Source organism: Chiloscyllium plagiosum, chromosome 7, assembly GCF_004010195.1.
Source record: "Chiloscyllium plagiosum isolate BGI_BamShark_2017 chromosome 7, ASM401019v2, whole genome shotgun sequence".
Taxonomy (NCBI): domain Eukaryota; kingdom Metazoa; phylum Chordata; class Chondrichthyes; order Orectolobiformes; family Hemiscylliidae; genus Chiloscyllium; species Chiloscyllium plagiosum.
Window position 1 is genome coordinate 26,433,677 of NC_057716.1, and position 18,912 is coordinate 26,452,588.

The following is an 18,912-nucleotide window of genomic DNA, read 5'->3' on the forward strand; positions in this document are numbered from 1 at the left end:
ATGGTTTCTCAAACAGCGGTGAGATAAATATTCAGATGCTCTGGTTGAGCAATAGAGGTATTCAGATTAGTCTAATCTTACAATTGTGAGTCACAGAATGAACGGGAAAATGGTTGTGTAAGTTGGTGCAGCATGAGTAAGTCAGTACGTGTAACCAAACAATCTGGTCTTTATCCCAATGTTGTTGTACTGCATTGGACGTTCTACCCGTAAGAGAATGTGATTATAAACAAAGAATTGCAGAGCTATTGTTTTAGGGGATGATTTCTTGTCCCTATCTAAAAATTGAGTGATGGTAGTTTGATTTTTTTATATAACCATTCTATTATTGAGTGGTTATAGCATGTAACCTAACTCAGGTAAGTTATTGATCCCTGTGACAGTAACAGTCTGGATGGATTAACAGGTTACTGTTGGAATTATTCAATCGTTGGAGTATTTTGAAATGATGTTTGCCATCTAATGGGAGCTCCAAGTTCAAGGTTCGACATGTCAGTTGAGGAATGCTACCTATTTATTTCCTGGATAACTTGGTCAACACTGGCTGTTAGAAACAGGGAGGAAGTGAAGCATGGGTCAGCCAAAACAGGTTTAACCAAGGGGCTCTGAAGAAGAGTTTTTGAACTTAGGTTGGCATGGTGGCTCAGTGATTAGCACTGCTGCCTCACAGTGCTAAGGACCCAGTTCAATTCCAGCTTCAGGCGACTGTGTGGAGTTTGCACATTCTCTCCGTGTCTGTGGGTTTCCTCCGGATGCTCTGGTTTCTTCCCACAATCCAAGGATGTGCGGGTGAGGTGAATTGGCCATGCTAAACAGCCCATAGTGTTGGGTGCACTAGTCACGGCTAATTTTTGGGAATGGGTGTCTGGGTAGGTTACTCTTCGGAGGGTCAATGTGGACTTGTTGGGCCGAAGGGCCTGTATCCATACTGTAGGGAATCTAATCTAAACTTGGAATGTTAGCTTTCATTCTCTCTGTCTCTCTCTTCACAGATGCTGTCAGACCTGCTGAGCTTCTCCAGCACTTTGTTTTTATTTCAGATATCAAAAACTGCATATTTTGCTTTTATTTGAATAATAGAAACATAGAAAATAGGTGCAGGAAGAGGCTGCTCTGCTATTCATCACAATCATGGCTGATCATCCAACTCATTAGCTTAATCCTTCCTTTTCCGCATAATCTTTGGTCCCATTCGCGCCAAGTGAGGATATAGGCCTCTGGGAGATAGGACAAAAATGGCTGAGGAGCTGCACAAAATGGCTTCTGCACTGCTAAATTAGATTACACTGAACCAGACAGAAACAAGAAACCGCAGACTGATAAAATATAGAAGTTAATTCTAGATTGCAGTTAGAGACAAAATGGTTCCCTGTGCTTATGTGACCACCTGCAGCTAGTCTCTAAAGCTGTATTAAAAAAAACACATTTTGCAAGCTGCGAATCATTGCAAAGGTGACATAAACCATTATGACTTAATCAATATCATTGGTTCAAGCAACTACCCATGAAGTGATATCATGTATTGATTGATTGTTACTATGCAATCATGCTCCAAATCTGATGATGAATAATGTACATAAACCTTATGCAAACTCGAAGGTTGTTGGATTCTTTTGATTGCCAAGAAGTTTTCATACTTCTGGGTGAATCAGAGTCTGCCAACCCAGCACTGTCACATACAATAAACGGTTGTTTGCATGTTAGACAAAGAGTCATTTACAGGTGTGTTTATTGACTGATCGTAGAACCGAGACCCACAGATCATCACAAGTGCTATATCTAGCTACCACTAATGATTCGTCCAGTGTCCTGGTGGTGATGAGCTATTGCCTGCTGAATTAGCGCTATTAGATGGGGATGAGATGGGGCTCTACTCAGGTCACCCACCTCACAATTAAGTGGATAGTTTTCATGTTGGTTCACAATGGCCACTTGGGTAACATAAATGACCCATGTTGAAGCTCATGAAATTGAAGTCAGCCTGAATTAGAGGTCACAAGAATGAAGAACACAAAGGGGTAGGTGCAGAAAGAATTTTAATCCGTTTCCTTTCTTAAAAGGCGTGCTACTTGCCCTTTGAAATGACAGATGTCCCTGAGAAGAGGTACAGCTTGCTATTTTTGAGTGTAACTGAATGGGAAGGTATGCCAATGAGAAGTGCTACTTATTCCAAATAGCAATTCCTGTCATAGCAGAAAATTATGAGCTTACCTGAATTGATTGTTAGCTTTTCCTATCTGCTTATGTCACAGTTTCTATGAGTTGGAGGAGCCGAGCCTAGACTACCTCTTAAGCCAGGGCTTCCTGGGGTGGTGGGTGCCAATGTACCACAAGAAGCTGAAACCTTAGGGGAATGAGCTTCAAGACAACAATGACTGATTCCTGCCCCCTCCCCGATCCCATAAGACTTCCTGTCACCCTTTCCATTCCCATTCCCTTCCCCATTCCCCCCACTAAGGGTCACAGCAATTTTCAAGCCTCAAAATGAAATCATAATGGTAAAAGATTTTTTATTCATTCATTGGATATGGGCACTGCTCCAGCATTTGTTGCTAGTCCCTAATTGCCCAGAGGATAATTAAGAGTCAACTGCACTGCTGTGAATCTGGATTCCCATGTAGACCAGACTGGGTAAGGACGGCAGATTGCCTTCCTTGAAGGATGTTAGTGAATCAGATGGGTTTTAATGAGAACATTGGAATTAAGATGGCTATTTTTATTTCCAGATATTTGTTGAATGTAAATTTCACCATTTGCTGTGTTGAAAGTGTATCCTCCAAAGCATTAGTCTGAGTTTCTGCATTGCAAGTCCAGTGAAATGACCAGTATGCTACCATCGCCCCTGCAACACTCACTCACTCACTCACTCACTCACTCACTCACTCACTCACTCACTCACTCACTCACTCACTCCTTCCCTCCCTCCCTCCCTTAGCAAGCGTGAAGATCTTACGTGCATAGCAAAATTTAGAATTTCTGCTCCAACAAATTCTGGTAGAGAGCAAAAATAGTGGTGAGAGACTTATATTGAGCTTAAGCTAATCAAGTTGTTTATATATGGAACAGTATTTACTTTGGAATGAAATAGAAAGTTAATTTCTTCAGTGCTTTCAGATGTCGTGAACAGTAAGAATGGAATTTCTGAACACCATTTGAAATCTGAAAGTGATTCCTCATTGAAATCATTTCTTACATATATGCAGAAATATCCTGAACAACCCTAAAATCTGTGATGTCTTCCAGTTTCCAGGATGGGTGCAGCATTTGTTTTGGTTGAAATGGTTTTTGTGAGAGAAAAGTGCTTTTAGCTTGACCTAGTTTCAATGAAGATGCATGAATGATTTCTTTAACCATTAGAATCAGTCAACTTTGCTTTCAAAACCTCAAAGTTTCTGGAGTGTCTGACATGCAGGTAACCTAGATGCAATATTAAAAGGTGTTTGTATAATGCCTTTTAAAATTGCAGAATATCATCAAGTGCTTTACAGCCAGTTAAGTATTTGTTAAAATGTCGTCACTGGCTGAATGAAGAAAACATGATGGCCAATTTTCATGCAACAAGGTCCCACGAATGACAATCTTATAACCAGATGTCAGTTGAGTGATAAATATTGGCCAAGCCTCCTGGGAGAAATCCTCTGCCTCTCTCAAAGACACCCAAATGTGGTGTCTTGAGGTGTTTTCCCACCACTTGAGACGCAGACTGGACATCAGTTTAATGCCTCATCTGCAACATGACACCTCGGGTACTGCAGCATTTTCTCAGTACCGCACTGGAATATCCATCTAGATTTTTGTGCTCCAGTCTCAGGAGTGGAAATGGAATCCATAAATGGAATCAGAAGCAAATGTGCTACAACTGAACTTCTTGGAGTGGCTCTAAAACAATCTAAACTCAATCTTTTGGAGATGACAGTAGTTTGGGTGGCGTTACCTGGAATGGAGAGTCACTGCGCCGACCACTTGCGTATTTTGTTTTGTGTGTAAATACATTATATCTATATAAAGGAAGCATTAATGACCATGGCACAGAACAGATCTTTCTGATATTTAATTGCATATATAATCATGTGAGCCAACTGATTCAGGCTTTCTGTCACAAACAAGTGTACTTCGGAAACCCTTAATTTTATTGCATGCACTATCAGAATTCTGTAAGTAGAGGAAATAATTACTCATTATTGTTATTATTATAGTGCCTATTAATATTTCTTCAGCTACGTTTTGCATTTCCTGAGTGTATTTTACATGGCACAGACAAAAAATTGATGCCAATTCCCAGAAATATTTTAACTCCATGTATATATTTACGGCAAACAAATCCACAATGCAAAACAAAATACGTCAACAGAAACAAATTTTTTTCAGTAGTATTCTAAGGAGGTGCCTCATTCTTTTAAGGTGTACCAATGTTGGTGGCAGTATCATTGTTTGTAGCTCATCCTCAATTGCCATTGAACTGAATGGTTTGCTGAGCCATTTCAGTAGATAAAATCATAGACTGCAGATGCTTGGAGGTTGAGCAATTCATCAACTTCACCAACACATTCCACCCTGACCTTAAATTCACCTGGACCATCTCTGACACCTCCCTCCCCTTCCTGGACCTCTCTATCTCCATTAATGACAACTGACCTGACACCGACATTTTTTACAAACCCACCGACTCCCATAGCTACCTGGATTACACCTCTTCCCACCCTACCTCCTGCAAAAATGCCATCCCATGTTCCCAATTCCTCTGCCTCCGCCATATCTGCTCCCAGGAGGACCAGTTCCACCACAGAATACACCAGATGGCCTCCTCCTTTAAGGACCGCAATTTCCCTTCCCACTTGATTAAAGATGCCCTCCAACGCATCTCATCCACATCCCACCACTCCACCCTCAAACCCTACCCCTCCAACCGTAACAAGGACAGAACCCCCCTGGTGCTCACCTTCCACCCTACCAACCTTCGCATAAACCACACCATCCAACGACATGTCCGCCAGCTCCAAACGGACTCCACCACCAGGGATATATTTCCCTCCCCACCCATTTCCACTTTCTGCAAAGACTGTTCCCTCCGTGACTACCTGGTCAGGTCCACACCCCTCAACAACCCACCCTTCCTTCCTGGCACCCTCCCCTGCCACCGCAGGAATTGCAAAACCTACACCCACACCTCCTCCTTCACCTCCATCCAAGGCCCCAAAGGAGCCTTCCACATCCATCAAAGTTAAGGCCCCAAAGGAGCCTTCCACATCCATCAAAGTTTTACCTGCACATCTACCAATTTCATTTATTGTATCCATTGCTCCCAATGCGGTCTCCTCTACATTGAGGAGACTGGACGCCTCCTAGCAGAGCGCTTTAGGGAACATCTTCGGAACACCCGCACCAATCAACCCCACCGCCCTGTGGCCCAACATTTCAACTCTCCTTCCCACTCAACAGAGAACATGCAGGTCCTGGGCCTCCTCCACTGCCACTCCCTCACCACCCAATGCCTGGAAGAAGAACGCCTCATCTTCCGCCTCAGAACACTTCAACCCCAAGGCATCAATGTGGATTTCACCAGTTTCCTCATTTCCCCTTCCCCCACCTTCTATTGTACATTATGCTACTTTCTCCCCACCCCCACTCTCATATATCTCTCCACTCTGCAGGCACCCTGCCTCTATTCCTGATGACGGGCTTTTGCCCGAAACATCGATTTTCTTCCTCCTTGGATGCTGCTGGATCTGCTGTGCTTTTCCAGCGCCACTCTCAGCTAGACTGAGCCATTTCAGTGTCAACCCCATTGTTGTGGGTCTGATGTCACATGTAGGTCAGAACAGGTAAGGATGGCAGATTTCCTCCCCTAAAGGACATTGGTGCACCAGATGTGTTTTTATGATGATCAAAGAAGTTTCATGGAACTATCACTAAACCAAGCTTTTAATTCCAGATTTATTCATTCAGATTAAACTCCACTGGCTACCATGGTGGAATTTGAATCGATGTCTGGGCCTCTGGCAATGTATCACTACACCATCACCTCTCCCTAAAATTGTTAGACAAAATTTTGTACTGAACCACTTAAACAGATATTAGTTTAGATGACCAGAAACCTGGTCAAAGACATTTTAAAGAGTGTTTTAAAAGTGGAGAGGGAATAGAGAAGGTTAAAGAGAGACTTTCAGAGATTAGGGCTCAACCAGTTGAAAGCATATTAGTCAGTGGTGGGGTAATGAAAATTGAGGATGCACTGGAATTCAGAATTAAATAAAGAATTTAAACAGTTTAATGTAATTTTTATCAGACAGTCCAAAGGTAATTAACAGTCTTTTTACAGTTCATAGGAGACAGTGTGGTTGCGTAGAGAATTAGACTTAAGAGCTTAGAGTTACATTGGTGTGATTGTATCTGTGAGTATGCAAATATATATTGTGAAAATAGGCTTTCAAGTCTGTATTAAATTACAATGAGTTAAATCTCACTCAACTCTATTGTTAATATTGCTGATAGACACTGGTTAGTGTCAAAATTTACATTTTATACTACGCAAATGAGTATAAGCAGAAATTCTGCAGGATAAAACATTTAGGAAAATGGGAACAATTTTGAACGCAATTTATACCACATTTGTGCCTAAAGCAGATATATTTATTTATATTTATATTCCAAAATGCTTTCCATTTAGCAATTCACTAAAGTTAAGTCCTACCAGTCCCACCAGAATGGTTTGACCTGAGGAAGAAGTTGAGAAGGGGTATCCCCCGTAGTAACTTCAGCCAATGCAGGAATTGAACGCACACCTGGCATTGCTGTGCATTGCAAATGCAACTGAGCTGGCCACTCTCCTTATTACTGCAGTGTAAAGTCATGACCAAAGTAAGAGCCTGTGGGATAAGTGGGCATGTAATAGAATAGTTACCAAACTGGTTGCAAACAGAAGACGGAAGGTTGGATTTTTGTCTCCTTTTGGAATTCTGAATTAGATTGCAATTGCTAATTTTTATTTGCCGGAAAAGTAGTTTGCCTGCGCCTTCCTGGCCCATGCTTTTTTCACTCTTATGTATTATAAGGTAGATGTATTTTTAATTCAGTGACTCATACTTGGGCTGCGTCAGGCAAGGGTAGGTTAAAAATTATATTGGCCGTCATGAGTAGGTATTGAAATGCATTGCAGTACTTTTTCCACTGAAGTGCTGTAATACATCTAGAAATTTGGAAAATGTGTCAGTAAATTCTTGTTTTAATGTTTGGTACTTTGATTTTAATATACAGATTGCTCTGACTGTGTGAGGGGGATGGTGGGGGAAGAAAAAATGTCCCTGCTTTAGAAAGATTAAACATAATCTATCCAGCTGCTCCCCTCCATTGCTTTCCTGAAAATCTGTTTGAAATCTGAGACCACCATCTATTGTTTCAATTTTATGGCCTTTCTGCTGAAATATTGTTTGGTTAGTTGACACCATTCTGAATGCTTGGCTGAGTTTGAAAAGCTGGAGAATTTTATTGACACAGTCCTGTTGACTCAGCTCCTGAGAGGAGTGATTGACAGTTTCACAAGGTTGTAACAGCAGCTTTTGGCTTTGATCTGATTACACGTGGTAGAGTTACGTGGTACAATTTCATTCCCCTTAAAGAGGTAACTTTTTTCGAAAGGAGAACAGTTTCGTTTGTAACACCGATGGCAGAACTTTGAATGAGAATTCTGTAAGATTGTCACAGGTTATTTTTAACACCTGCGTCACTTTGTTGTACTGTTCTGCTTGATAATTTGCCATGTGTTTTACTATTTTTAACTGAACTAACCCATGGAGTTAATCCCCGATGAGAAATTGATTATTATTATTATCAGTAACATGACACAGGAGGCATGGGTGATTTGAGAGGGCATGGGTGGGTTGTGGGGGGTGGGGGGGTGATCTGTTGGCTCATGGGGTGGAGAATGGCAAAGGTGTGTAGAATGAGGCGTGAAGTTTAGGAAGATTCAAAAACTAAAGAATTCTTAAGCAGTTTGTCAGGGTAAATGCTGAGTGGTTGTTTTCCTATGGAGAGCCCAGGAGACTAGAGGGAATAGCCTCAGAATGAAGAGGCAACAATTTAAGACTGAGATGAGGAAGAATTTCTTCTCTTAGAGCATTGAGAGTCTTTGGAACTCCTTGCCATAGAGAGCGATAGGTGGAAAGGCCATTGTGTATATTAAAGGCTGAGATACATAGATTCTTGATCAGTAGGGGAATCAAGGATTACAGGGAGAGAGCAGGAAAGTGGATGTCAAGAACGTTGGATCACCATGATCCTGTTGAATGCCACAGTAGACTCAAGCGGCTGAACAGACTACTCTTGCTCCTATTTCTTACGGTCTTATGATCTTATGGTCTTAAACAACATTGAAAACTGGCTGGTGTGTTCCAAAGCTAAGGCAGACCTCTAACAACTCACCTCCTCACCTGTTATCTTCCCTCTTTGCCAATAAACTGCACTGCAAGCCCAATGTCTACCTGAGAAAACGAAAGCCTTGGGCAAAGCTACACATGGGTCCGGCGTGCAGTCCAGAATCTGAAATGTGCACGGAAATCACAGTTCTCCAAACCTCCATGAAATTCCTTGCCCGAGGGCAAAGGTAGTTACTCAGGCAACCTTCTGGTGGAAGGGGAGAGCGGTACCCAATCGCTGTTGTTCACTATTCGCATAAACAATCAAGACTCGAGAATTCGAGGTTCAGTCTGAAAATTTGTAGAGATACCCAATTGGGGAGCATAATGAATATAAAGAAGGATTGTGACAAAATACACACACGAAAATATTTGATGAGATAAATAAGATGAGCTTAGAGAATGTGTTTCTACTTATGAGCGAGATCTTAACTGTGGGCCATAAGTGTAAGATTGCTGCTAAAAAAAAAATCCAACGTCAAGGGACCTAGAGAGTGATTAGAAGATGAACTTTTACTACCTTAAGGAATGGTAAAAACAAGGACTGCAGATGCTGGAAACCAGAGTCTAGATTAGAGTGGTGCTGGAAAAGCACAGCAGGTCAGGCAGCATCCGAGGAGCAGGAATGTTGAGGCAAATAGATTGCACGTGTTTAGGGTGAAAGCTAGGTAAACACGGGGGAAGGGAATAAAGAGATGTATATTGATTACAATAATGATGAAAGTGGAAGGAGACTGATGTGGGGCTCAAACTGTAGAATCGTGGAGTTGTACAGTATGGAAGCAGACCCTTCAGTCCAACTCATCCATGTCAACTAGATAACTAAATTGATCTAGTCCCATTTGCAGCCAGCATTTAGCCCTTATCTGTCTAAATCCTTCCTTTCATGTACCCATCTAGATGCTGTTGTAAATATTTTAATTGTAGCCACTTCCACCAGCACCTCTGGCAGCTCATACATAGATGCACCACCTGTGTGAAAAGGTTGCTTCGTTTATCCATTTTAAGTCTTTCCACTGTAACCTTAAATCTATGTCCTGTCACCCTGGGGGCAAGACCTGGGCTATTCACTCTATCCATGCCCCTCATGATTTTGTAAATCTTTATAGGTTCCCCAGTTAGTCCAAACACTACTTGCCTGTTGCAAATAGCACATAAATACAGGTTGTTGCTGGATTTTGGACTCTCATTCTTCCTTCCAGGTTTTCTAACCCACCTCCACACTCTCGTCCTATTATGACATGGATTGCTTTCAGTATAACCACACAGTCTCTCTCCTACCCTCAGCTCTCATTGCCACTTATTTATCTTCTGTTCTACCCTGGTTTACTGAAAATAATCTCCTTGTCTGCCTAACCCATTCATATCTCTCTCTCTTTCTTTGTCTCTGTTTTTGGGCTCTGTTTCCATCTATCTGCTCACCACATCCACCCCAACCTCATCTTCAGCATAAATACCACTTTTTCCTCACTGCTATCAGTTCTGATGAAGAGTCACTGGACCCGAAACATTATCTCTGCTTTCTCTGCACAGATGCTGCCAGACCTGCAGAGTTTTGCCAGCAATTTCTGCTATTGTTTCAAATCTCCAGCATCCGCAGTTCTTTGCTGTATCTAAGATTAAGAAACTGTTTGGTGGGGTAGATATAGAGATATCCCCACTTGTGGGAAGAGCCAGAATTAGGATCTGTAACTATAAAATAGTTACTCATAGATCTAGCAGGTATTTCAGCAGAAGCACCTTTACCAAGGGAGTAGTTAGAATGTGCAAGTTGTTAGCATGGGAATAGTCAAGGCAGATGAGTTTGAAGTACAAAGGAACAAATGGATATGTTGATGGGATGGAATGAAGTGGACGGTGGCAGCTCTTGTGGAGCATTAATGCCAATATGTACCTTGGGCTGAATAGCCAGTTTATGTAACTGAATGCAGTGAGGCTGAGTATGCTAGCTCAAAGTGACCACTTTGAAATCCAAGGTGTTGGCTCACTGAGCTTTGTTTTTATCCATCGACACATTTTTGGGGACTGGGAGATGGGTAACTTTAACCTTTTTAAAAAAAAATACTTGGACGAGAACTTGACATGACATTCAAGGCTACAGGTCTGGTGCCAGAAAGTGGGATTAGTGTAGGTCCAATGTACCTTTGGCTGTACAAGTGGATGGGCCTCTTCTGTACTGTATGAATCTATGATATAAACAATTACTCAAAAGTTTTGACTGTATATTTGTAAAATGCCAGCAATTGGCTATTTATGTATGTGTAAAGTAAATCAGTTGTCAGATGGTGAAGGTTAGAGCACTGGAGTCTTTCTCTGCTTACAAGAAACAGATATTGCATTCCCTGCGCGCCTCTTTTAACCTGAACGCAGGTGAGCCTCCAATTAATATCTCCCCGCCCTCCATTCCCAAAATCCAATTAGCATCAGCAGGAAGTGATTTGATCTACAGAGCAATGGATATAATTGGGAAGTGTTTTTTGTTTGTATTACAAATTTGTGAAGTCATCAGCTTGCTGTAATTTTGAGAGTCATGTTTGGCTTTGCAAGTTTATAAAATGTGTAGTTGATCACACTCATCTTGGATCTGATTTTAACACTGGAGTCTTGTTTGTTCATGTTTATGACTGGATACGCAGCAGTAGAATGCTGAAATAAATTTCCAATTTCATTCTACAGTACTTTCTTCTGAGTACATTTTAAGAATGCACCTCCCTGCCCCAGGAAAAGCTGCTGAACTTTCATCAGCTGACAACTCTCATCATCTTAAATCGCAACAAATCCAAACATGATGAATTAAAGTACATTCTAATTAAGTTGGATCCTTGCAGGGATTTTTGTTAATGCATTGGTTCAAACCCTGGTTTTATTGAATCAAACTCTCTTAAAATCTGTTCCTAAAGTGCAGCTTTCGATTGTTACTGAATCCACCTTTTGTTGTGCAGTGCTGGTTATGAATAATTGTGGTACCTAGCCTTATGCGAGACTCCCAATGGTATTCCCTTAATATGCAGCTAATGATGGATTGATATTTGAGAATTCTTTGTTTCTGAAAGGTCAGTAGGAGCTTTTAAAATAAGCAAAAGCACAGTAGAGTTGGCTGGGTAAGATCAGAAGCTGTTAAAAGCATTTTTCAACTAAATGTCAAGATTTATCATAACAGGGTGTATACATTTTGAGAGAAGAATCAATGAGAAAAAATGTAGACGTATCTTTGACCACTAATTTCATTGGCATTTACTGTCATGTCACATGCAGTGTTGACCTCTGACAGCAGCTCACGTACCATTAGTTTATAACTTATGATAAAACTGAAACTGAATTTGGCCATTGTTAGTGTCCAAAATGAATTCAGAATGAAAGTTGAAGCTTTTGACCCTATTGTGCATTTTTCTTTACATGTAGCATAGATGCATTTAAAGGACAGCTAGATAAGTGTATGACAGAAAATAGAATTGAATACTGAAGTGAATTGAGCAGTGAGGAGTATGGATCTCAAGCACTCTCACAGACAAATTTTAGGTGCAAGTTAGATTAGATTAGATTAGATTAGATTACTTAGAGTGTGGAAACAGGCCCTTCGGCCCAACAAGTCCACACCAACCCTCCAAAGAGCAACCCACCCAGACCCATTCCCCTACATTTACCCCTTCACCTAACACTTCGGGCAATTTAGCATGGCCAATTCACCTAACGTGCACATTTTTGGACTGTGGGAGAAAACCAGAGCACCCGGAAGAAACCCACACAGACACAGGGAGAATGTCCAAACTCCACACAGACTTCTGTGTCATTATCCCGTTCCACAATGTCTGCCAGTCCTGATTTCTTAACAACTTGCCAGTCATTTGTGATACAACAGGTAAAGAATAAAGATGTATCTAATCCTGGGCAGTGACATTTTTTTAAAAAGATAATTTGTAGCTCTGAGTGAGGTGACCTAGATTGGGTTTATTGCCCATCCCTATATATTCCTGAGAAGGTTATGTTGGTTCTTAAGCTATTCCAGTCCTTCTCATCACTGACATCTCATAAGAGTGTCAGGGAGGCAATTCATGGATTCTGACCCAAGGAATGATGAAGGTGATTTAGAAATCAGGATGATGCCAGTTACAGAATTGGATGGGTATAGACTTGAGTAGCAAAGGCACCAATTTGTTGAACCATTCCGTTGTGGATAGTTTTAAGCTTTTTTGTTCTTGCAACTGTTGTGAAGTAATGGGGTAACAGCGTCAGTCCAAGGGATCATGATGGTCTAAGATTGAATGGGCAAGATGAGTGCTGGGGAGAGAGTCTTGCTGTGTATGTACAATATCTGCAAACAAATGCCAGAACCACCACAACCACCTGATGAAGGAGCAGCACTCTGAAAGCTAGTGCTTCCAAATAAACCTGTTGGACCATAACCTGATGTTGTGTGATTTTTAACCCTGCAAACAAAAGATTCTTGTTAGAAGGAACACTGGCAACAAAGAAGTCATTTAAAAGGTAATTAAACCCTTATCACCCTAACCAAAAAATGAAACAGCTGTATCCCATTTATTTTTTTTCTCATGGGATATGGTGAACCTGGCAAGGCCAATATTTGTGCCTATCCCTAATTGTGCTTGAACTGAATAACTTACATAATCATTTCAGAGGGCCTTAAAGAGTTAACCACATTTCCAAATAAGAAAGTGATGGGTATTTTCTGCTCCACAAAATGTGCACAATCCTAACCCTGAAACCACAGTATTTATAAGGCTGGCCCAATTCTATGAAGGCAAGGAGGTAGAGGTGGCATGGATTTCTCTTGTTAGTGATGGTTATTACCTGGCACTTCATGTGACAAATGTGTTCCTTGCCACTGAAAAACCCGTCCAGTCATCATTGGGTTTTGTTCTCTCTTCTTTGGAAGTCCCTCAGGTTTGAGGATTACTTGCTTCTACTCTGGGGTGGGGTGGGGAAGTTCTGCTGAGGTTAAATAATCCAATCCTGGAGCCAGTGATTCTGTCACTGGTGAGGCCGATGGTATTTGAGGAGGTGGTGAGTGAGTGGAACACTCTGGATTCTGTGCTGTTTTTTCCGCTGCCTGTGCTTAGCCTCCATGTGCTTCACTCAGTGAGACTCAAAGTGATTGATTCAGATGCTTCTTCTCAAGTTTGTGTGTTCCAGGGGAAGCAGTTCTGACATATAAGCGGAGATGTTGCATTTGTTTAGGGAGGCCTCTACAGTGTCCATTTAGCGTTTCCTCTGCGCCCCCACACCCCCTTGTGATCACTTAACACCACACCCCCTTGTGATCACTTACCATTACAGAACTCTGGGTCAAGGACTTATTTAGGGAATCCAGTGTCAGGCATGTGGACAGTCTGGCCCACCCATCGCAGCTGGTCATCTGTCACCAGTGCCTCCATACTGGGGATATTGCCCTGGGAAAGGATGTTCAACGTGGTACACCTACCTTATCAGTGGATTTGCAGGATTTTGTGAAGGCAGTGCTGATGATAACTATCCAGGGATTTGAGGTGTCTATTCTACACAGTCCATGTTTTTGCTATGTCAAGGAAAGTGGGGACCACAGCTGCTCTGTAGTCCATGCGCTTGGTGCTGGGTTTGAGGTCTCAGCCTTCAAACACTCTGTTCATCAGGCATCTGAAGGCTGCAGTGTTGCATTTCAGTGTGAATGTCTGCTCACAACGAGAGGAGGCTCCTGAGCAATGGGAAATGATCCATTTTGTCCGGAATTTTCATTGTATAGTTGTATTATTAGCTTGGATCCCCAGTGTATAACACTTAACATGGAGCCATGAGATTTCTTCTTCTCACTCTTCTCTGGCCTTCAACTCTTGAAACTGATGAGGTCTGTATGTCAGTTGAACTAACTGAACGAAAATTGTGTATCAAGTGAGAATATTTAAGAGTTATGCAATGGCATTACTGATGATTATTTTCATGAATTTTCCAGTGATTTAAAGAAACCTAATGTGGTATGACTATGGTAATCCTGTAATTTTATGGCTGTGCCGTTTTGGGGTTATCTTCCATGGTGTTAGGTGGATGCCAGAGTTATAGCTGTACTGTAATAGTTTGACTGATGCTGCCTACGTCTGGTACATAGATCTTCACCACTACAGCCTTATGATAGGTTCACTCATTCTAAGATATGGAGAAAGTGAGGACTGCAGATGCTGGAGATCAGAGTCGAGAGGGTGGTGCTGGAAAAGCACAGCATGTCAGGCAGCATTTGAGGAGCAGGAGAATTGACATCAGGAACCTGATGAAGGGCTTTTGCCCAAATCATTTATTCTCCTGCTCTTCAGATTCTGCCTGACCTGCTGTGCTTTTCCAGCACCATTCCCTCGACTCTCATTCTAAGATATGCTTTGTATTGTCCTAGGATGCTCTTCCACTTTCTGCATTGAACTAGTGAAAAGCTTTTAGTATATTGATGTTCACTGAATGAAAATTTGGTATGACAGTTCTGGCACTGTGCAGTTCTGCTGCTGCTGTTGGCAATCGGATGCCACAAGGATGCTCAGCATTGAACTGCTGGATCTGCCTTCAGCCAGTTTTACTTAACATGGTGGCAGAAGCACATTGGAGGATGTTTTCGTGTTAAACATTACATTTGTTTTCACATGAACTTCACAGTTGTTACTTCTACTTCTGTAGACAGGCATTCCTGTGGCTTTTGACCAGCATGAGTCAAAGTAAGATCATCCTCTGCAAAGCAATATTCTTAGTGAATGTTGAGTCAAATTTCAGTGTGTGTAAGAGTATGTTCTAGACAGTTCTTGGTACATTTAGGAAGAAGCAATAGTGGAACCAGTTAGCTAAAACTGGTATTAGATCATGAAAATATTTTCAATTTTGGACAAAGTCCATAATTAAAGCAACTTGAACTACTATTTGTCTTGGGCTGCCATACACTGTATCTGACATTTAACACCCTTCCCCTTTTTTGTTCAAATGTTATTCTTATTCTCTTTTACTAGATTCCAAATCTTTCCTATCTCCCTCCCTCGCGCTGTCCCTCCCACAGCAAATGCAAGAGTTTGATCTGAAAACAAACTCCAGTTTATTTATTTAGTGCCTTCCATGCCAGTAGAAGTCCCAAAATTCATTGCGCACTCTGCATTCTCCAAAAATATTTCACCTCCATGGTTATCAAGAATCTCTCTACCTCTGCCGTAAAAATATTAAAAGGTACTGCATCCACTTTTGTCTTTTGAGGATGGGAACTCAAAAGACTGTCAACCCTCTGGGAGAAAAGTTTTTCCTTATCTCTGCCTTAAATGGCTAACCTTATTGATAAACTATGACTCTTGGCTCTCAATTCTCCCTCCATTCTCCTCAGGATGTTCTATATTTCAAATAAGTCACCTCCAAACAGTAATTACAACTGGATAATCTGCTTTAATGCTGTTGGTTGAGGGATGAGTATTGGCCGGGACAGCGGTGATAATTCTTCTGCTTTTTTTTACATAGTGTCTTGAGATCTTCAATGTTTAGCTAAGAGTGCAGAGTGGCCTTGATTTAACATCTGGTGTGAAAGATGGTGCCTCTGACGATGCAGCACTCCTTCAGTATTGCATCAGAGTGTCAGCCTTGATTTTTCTGCTAGTCTCCTTCTGGCCCAAAGGTGGGAGTGCACTCACCAAACCAAGGCTGATACTCAACCTGATTTCTTGCTTTCAGCTCATCACTTGTTGGTTTGCAGCAGCAATCAGCATATCCAGTTCCATTATCACTTGTCACTCAGGCCCTGCATCTTCCTTAAATGGCACAATCAGGACTAGAAGAATAGTGGCTGTGGAATAGTGGTTGTCATCATGCACCCTGTCACTTTATGACAGTCCTGTCCTTCCCAGCTTTGCAGTATTACACTTGATATATGTAAGAGTGCTTCTGGATTTAATGTCCCCACCAGCTTAATATCTCTCTCCAGCCCCATGCAGTCTTACCTCCTGGGGAACAGTTGTGCATTTATTTGGAAATCCCTCCAACTTTGAGTCCATGCGGTGGAAAGGGTTAAGTTGAAGATGTAAATTGTTTTCATTTCCCTTCAGCCAAGACTCGAAACGGACTTTTTTTGTCTCTTTATGAGAGCACTCCTTGACAGACTGGGAGTTGAGTCGGACCAAATGCTTTTGATAGTCGAGAATGTTGCTTTAGGGGATCAACATGACTTTGTTTTTAACCCCCCCCCACAAAGAACTCAAATGAAAGTGAAATAAAATCCATTGAATTTATATCCTATGAGACTAAAAAGGCCATTGGACTTTATTACCTTTCACATTATTTATTGAAGCTTTTATTTAATTGGTAAAAAACGCCATAGCAGCCAACTTCAGTAAGTGATTACATGGCAAGCATTCAAGGCACTCTGAAACAGCCTGTGCTTTTTTTTGTTAAATGAGAAATTCCTCCAAATGATATGAGTAATGGCATATTTCTAAATTAAAAAATTTGGTGGTGAAGAAAGCACTCCCATAGGAGGCCCACTGTCCGCATTGGGGATACATTTATATAATAGTCAAAAAGTAAATCTAGAACTTCCAAATAATCATTCACTAAATTTGCATCAACTTAACAGCCTGGCCGAGTGCATTAGTAATGTAGTTGCTGCTTTCAGCGGCACTAAATCCCACCTAAAATAAAGTGTCCTGCTGCTCATTTAGAGTAATTGCCTTTGCTTACAATGAATCCACAACTTTAGACACATCCCACTCTCCATCTTCAGTTGGATGCAGTAAGCTCCCCAATGCACACAGCAAGTATGTGGGGTCAAATTAGAAGGCTGAAGAGAAGCAATGTGGGCAATGTATTCTCTCCTCCACCATCATCCCCCACCCACCCCGGGTGCTGCTGCCACCAACACCAATTTTCCACCAAACGCCTTCTGAAAGTGCTGCTTTCCAGGCTACAGATGCTATTCATGAAGGACCCTCCAGTGTCTAGTTGAACGGGTCTCTTATTGTGGGAGCAAAACATTGTATACCATATAAAGCAAGATGAACAGATTGGGCCAGTGCTTTTTTCTGAATTAAATTTCCTGTACTATAACAGTGACTACAATACAAAGCTACTTCATTTGCGATATCCAGTGGACGATGAACTTTGCTATAAAAATGCAAGTCTTTTATTCTGTTTTGAACTGCAATTCTCTAGAAATCCAGTTGGCCTGTCATTTACTTGTATACTTACATTGGCTCAAAAACTGGCTGAGCTGATTTAAAGCATATCTTTAACCTTCACTGTTCACATATGTAAGTTCTTCAGAAGATCTAAAATGAAGGAAGTTAACTACGTTATAATTTAAATAAAATATCAGTAACAATTAATGGGAAATAATGCAGTGACTACCATTACTGCCACATAAATTATACATCGATATCACAAAAATAATATGTAACCACCCATTTCATATTCTCTCCCATTCCTTCTATCACACTAAAATTTCCGTTCCACCTAAAAAGAATGGGCGGCACGGTGGCACAGTGGTTAGCACTGCTGCCTCACAGCGCCAGAGTAATCTAATCTAATCTAATCTAAAATTGAACAGAAGATCTCTCCAATATAGTACAAATACATTGCCAGAATGTTTGCAACTTCTTAATTTTGCTGTCATTTGAATTCAGTTGAAGCAATAAACTCTCATCAACCTTAAACGGATATGCATACAAAACCCAAAATAGCAATGGATTGTGCGTCAATCTCTGTGGGGGATTTCAGGTCATATCTTCAGTAGAACTGTGGAAACCTCTGGGGAGAGACAGTGGCGTTTGTACAATACAAGCCTTTTCTACAGGCAGTATCCCTGCTGTTGTTCCAAAAGTTACGATTGACTTTTGGGATGAGTGACCATGTGCCCGATCAAAGAGATGAGTGAAAAGGAGAAGAGAGAGAAAACCAGAAGGTTTTAGTGATGGAAATTTGGAGTATAGACAGTCCAGAGGTGAGCATTCACGTATTTTGGCAAAGTGTAAATTTCAGTGGATTTCATGGATAGCTTCCTTGGCATCTCTTTTCTCTTGCACTTCTTTGCCGTTTGGCTCATTAATTATCATTCCCCCCTCTGCAGCATTGCTCACATCTTATCTTGCAGTCAGCAGAGGCGGAAGGATTTCCTAGTGCTGGGACCTGCTGGTGTTTAAGCTGTGGGTTCCATACTTAACCCTAAAGCTGGGCACTATTTCAAACATTGCAAGCCTCGAATCGCCACTCGTGTGTTGCTGTGCAATTACAAATGACCAGGCCAAGAGAGGCAGCCTACCTCCATCCCAGAATCCTGGGCTTGCAGAATGCACCTATGTGACTTGCCATGTGGAAGCCTCATGAGTGAAGGCTGCTGACAACCATGACACGCTCCCTGCTTTTGTGGCTGTGCTAAACGCACAGTAGTGCAGGAGGACTGAGAGCCTGGTATCTCTGGGTCAGGGTTAGGGATAGGGGCAAAGCACAGAAAGGCAAGGCAAGACAATGCAAGGCGTAAATGTTGTGAGCATCCAGGTAGTCTCAA

General features: G+C 41.6%; 1 protein-coding gene across 5 annotated transcripts in view; it reads left to right on the plus strand.

Annotated features, from left to right (window-relative positions):
* LOC122551426 (partitioning defective 3 homolog B-like) overlaps positions 1 to 18,912 on the plus strand; it is a 979,113-nt gene that overhangs the window by 720,974 nt on the left and 239,227 nt on the right. The window lies entirely within an intron of this gene.